The sequence below is a fragment of the Dermacentor variabilis genome, chromosome 11, assembly GCF_050947875.1.
Source record: "Dermacentor variabilis isolate Ectoservices chromosome 11, ASM5094787v1, whole genome shotgun sequence".
Classification (NCBI taxonomy): domain Eukaryota; kingdom Metazoa; phylum Arthropoda; class Arachnida; order Ixodida; family Ixodidae; genus Dermacentor; species Dermacentor variabilis.
In genome coordinates, this window is record NC_134578.1 from 125,720,838 (window position 1) to 125,725,425 (window position 4,588).

General features: G+C 46.9%; 1 pseudogene; it reads left to right on the forward strand.

Moving 5' to 3' along the window:
* The first annotated feature begins 790 nt into the window (after positions 1-790).
* LOC142565029 (U2 spliceosomal RNA) lies at positions 791-972 on the forward strand (annotated as a pseudogene).
* Positions 973-4,588: the final 3,616 nt, after the last annotated feature.

The window sequence follows — 4,588 nt, forward strand, 5'->3', positions numbered from 1 at the left end:
TCTGAGGCCTTTCTTGCGAAGGAGATTGCGGGACCACTGGCAACGCATGTGGGACGCGGAAACGAATAATAAGCTCCACCTGATAAAACCACAGTTAGGATTCTGGCCCTCTACTACAAAATCGCGCCGAACAGATGTCCTATTCTGTCGGCTCAGAATAGGACACACGTTTGGCACCCATAATTTTCTACTAACCGGAAGTGAGCCTCCAACCTGTGGTAGATGCGGGGAGAGGCTGACCGTGCTCCACGTCCTTCTGGAATGTCGCGAAGCCGAATCTGAAAGAACGAAACATTTTTCCTTAGCTTACAGACAGCACATCCCTCTCCATCCAGTAATGTTCCTCGGTCCAGAACCGCTTTTTAACACAGACACAGTCCTAGGTTTTCTGAGAGATGTGGTCCTACATGCTATTAGCCCCATGCATTCCTAGCGCTTCCTCTCTTTAGAGGATGCCGCTGGGATAGTTGTACGGTATAGCACATGCCTCCAGACCCTTGCGTTTCAGGGGCTCTAAGGAGGCAGTAGTGCTCTGGCATTTCTTATAATCGTGATATATTTTACTTATCGTATGATTCTTTTTATATGCATCTAAATTTTCATAGAACAAGTCATACGTCATCGCCATAATTTTATCATACAGATTTTACGCACTTTAGCGCGTATATTTTAAGGCCTCTTTACAGCCACCTCACACCAACTTCATAGCAATCATAATTACACCGCAAACTCATTACCACAGACATGGCGCTCTTTGGCCACACCTGGCCCTTGCGCCATAAAACTCCACACATCATCATCATCATCATAATGAAAAACTCTGTTCTTATCAGCTTAATATCTGATACGGGTTCTATGTGGACCCACGATATTAAACCTATTTTTGGAAGTTGGCGGAGTGCTTGAAGCCTGCTTCACCTCCGCCGCAGGTCGGCCCGGTATTGCACTACCTCCGGGATCGGCCCCCGCTCACTTCGGTGAGACTTCATTCAATCAAAATGAAGAACACAAGCTCGAAGCGAGCACTGACTTCACACGCACCATTCCTATACCATACGCAACGATGCCGGTTCGCGGACCACGAGAGTAATTAAACGGCCACTCCACCTGTGTGTAGCGTCGCACTTCTTGCCGCGCAAATGGGACAGTCGCACCAGCAAATTTCTTATTACGGCCTTCGAGAAAAATAAATGACAGCAAAAGAAAGAACCAGGAGGGAGAATCGGCAAAATATATGTCTAAGAAATAGGATTGTTATTTATCCGATGTTTCTGTCTGCTGTAATGAGCCACTATAGGACGGGGAGGGGGGGGGTGTATGATTAGCCGTGGGTTCGGCAAACAATGTGAATCCCGCTCAAAGCCAACACTGGATTTTTGAGTTCACTATTGCTTGGATCCGTAAACCACAGCGCCAACGCAAGCTCGCCCTGCCAAAATCCGCTGCCCTAGTGGAAGAAAGATTCCCTATGAAAGAAAAATAGAGTGCCCGCTTTCTGGCAACTACTGTGCAGCCGTTGTGTGCACATTTTCGCAGCAGTGGGAGCGAACGCCTCGAAAACAAACTTGTCGTGTGGCCAAGTCTTGCGAAATATATTCAAGGGTTCAAAGGCGCTCCAGCTTTCCAACCTGTATGTTATGAAGACCTGTTGCTACCTTTTCATCCTCCTCCTCCTGGTTACGCCCACTGCAGGGCAAAGGCCTCTCCCATAAGTATCCAAGTACCCCGGTCACGTGCTAATTGTCGCCATGTAATAATAATAATAATATTTGGGGTTTTACGTGCCAAAACCACTTTCTGATTATGAGGCACGCCGTAGTGGAGGACTCCGGAAATTTTGACCACCTGGGGTTCTTTAACGTGCACCTAAATCTAAGCACACGGGTGTTTTCGCATTTCGCCCCCATCGAAATGCGGCCGCCGTGGCCGGGATTCGATCCCGCGACCTCGTGCTCAGCAGCCCAACACCATAGCCACTGAGCAACCACGGCGGGTATCGCCATGTAGTCCCTGCACATTTCCTAATCTAATCTGCCCTCCCAACTTTCTGCCACCCCCTGCTACGCTTCCCTTCTCTTGGAATTGAGTCCGTAACCCTTAATGACCATCTTTCCCCCCCCCCATTGCATGCCCATTTCTTTTTTTTTCATGGTTTAAACTAAGGTGTCATTAACTCGCGTTTGTTCGCTCGCCCCTCAATCTGCTCTATTCCTATCTCTCGTGACACTACACCCATCGTCCTTCTTGCCAAAGCTCGTTGCGTCGCCCTCAGTTACCCTTCGGTAACACTTAAAGCTTTCCGTTGGGGCACTCGTGGCATCTTTCTCGTTTAAATAAGGCTACTTTTCTTTTCCGCTTTGGGGGGGGGGGGGGGGGGGAACTCTATGTGCTAGGCGCGATTTTGCCTGCTGGTTCGGCTTAACGCAGAACACTTCCGCAGGGCAGTGAAGCCGCGTTGAAGGGGCAAAGAGTAGCGCAGTGAAGCGCATGCACGGGCGAAAAACGCAAATATTACTCAAAAATACAACCATGTCGCCAAATACGAACTTCCATTATTGGAAATTCGAGTTCAGTTTGTGCATTGCGTTCGCCTAGAGAACATAAATGCCACAGCAGCCAAGTCAAAGCTTAGGATCGCGTATCATTTTTTTTTTCTTGCCTTTTACTCCTGGCCTGCGTGGCATGCACACGAAAGTTATGATATAGTGAAAACACGAAATAATGCAGTGCGGCTGTATCAGATCTATTTTGTGCGCTTTGTTCTTTGTGGACTACAGCAGTGTGCCTTATGAGAAAGTTTCAGTGCGCTTCTACTGTGACCTGCGAAGCTACATTTAAAACCACATTGGTTTGTGCGGTTATTGCTACAAACTGCGTGTGGGTGCGTTCCTTTTTTCTTTTCGCTACCAGCGATGGGTTATCGCAACCGCGATCGGTTCTGCTGCTACGCTAGACGCGTTCTTGCCAAGAGTTGGCTCTATAGGCGACCCGTGACGCGTGGTCGGCACATTCAAGCAGTCAATTGCAAACCGTTCCAAGAAGAAGGATGCACTCCACTTGACGCCGGGAGCGCTAGTTCGACGATTGTACGTTTTGACCCTCGAGGAAGCGCCGCCAACGCGCCTTTTCTATAATACGATAAGATTCAGAGAACCGCGACCACTTGTCTTTGTCAATGTCTCGGGCACACTTTTTTTTTTTAAATCCAGATACTCAGACGCGCCCGTGTTCACGCGCACCTGCTCTCTCCGATAAGCAGGGAAGCTCGGTTGGGGTGGTGTCGGCCCTTGCGCATGCGCTGCTGAGCTCGTCGCTTCGGCGGCCAGTCGACGCTGGCGCGGTACTGGTAATCAACTTCGACGTGCATGGTGAAACGTCACTTTGTATTGCCGCTGTAGACTAGCAATGCAATGTGTTTGCGAGCGATTGGAGAAATGAAAGAGCGGGCACTGTCATGCCTTTCTAGAGCAGCGGAAATGTTCCTCCAAGCACTAGGTTTGAAAATTTGTGCCTACGAACATGAACGAAACAATGAAAACGGTCTGTAGCTGCCTTCGCTTCATAAAATTCCCGTACGAAGAAATTTGCGTGCGCAAATGACAGCGCAAAAGAGAGAAACCATGTAAAGAAGAATGGCTGCCTTTCGCGTGATCTCCCGCATGAAACCTAATGGGATAGACTAATTTTAGCCGTTCATTTTGATTTGCCGAATGTAAGCCGGAACACTTTCTACACGCGGTCTTAAGATTTGAATGGCAATCAAAGACAACCTTTTTTTTATTTCTGTTTGTTCTATCTGGAACCAAACTAATTAGGAACACCATTTCAATCTTAGATTCGATTAGATATCGTGACTGGTATGCTGAAAAATCACGCCTTGCGTCACGTCACCCCTTGTATGAACATGCTGTTAACCTTCGTGATCGCGGCATTAAAAATCGCCAGTTACCGAACTTTAATCGCGCCGATGATGCTGGATTCTTATTGTAATGATTAGATAGAAAGCGCTTGTTCTACGGCTAGCTTTAAGGAAATGAAAAACATCATTCAGGAATGGATACCTCAAAACAACCGAAAAATGTGCAGGCTACAATGAGAGTACTAAGAATACTGAAAAAGATGAAATCTAAACATGCTGCAAGGAGCCAACAAATGCAATTGAACCAACGAACTGAAGTGAAATTATTTCATCAGGACACGCCCCGAAAAAACGCGGCCACTTTCAATGATCACTTGAAATCTGATTCCTTTTTCTTTTTTTCTACAACGGATACTAATTATATTCCCAATGGCGGATGTGAAAATTTCGGAGCGCGGCATTTTCGAAACCTCATGGCCTCGGACGCTTTCTCTCTTGTTTAAGTATTTTGGTGGTGGCGTATTGGTGCAGATGGAGAAAATTTTTGCGCACATAATTTATAAACCTGTGGTTCATTTTCTTGAAAAACACAAAGGGCTGACAAACGACCAACCAGCACACAATTAAATTGGTATTACGCACGATTTCGCAGCCGCAGTAACAAAAGGGTCGTAACAAACGGTTTCACGTCTCTCAAAATGAAAAAAAAAAATAAAAACGACTGCACAA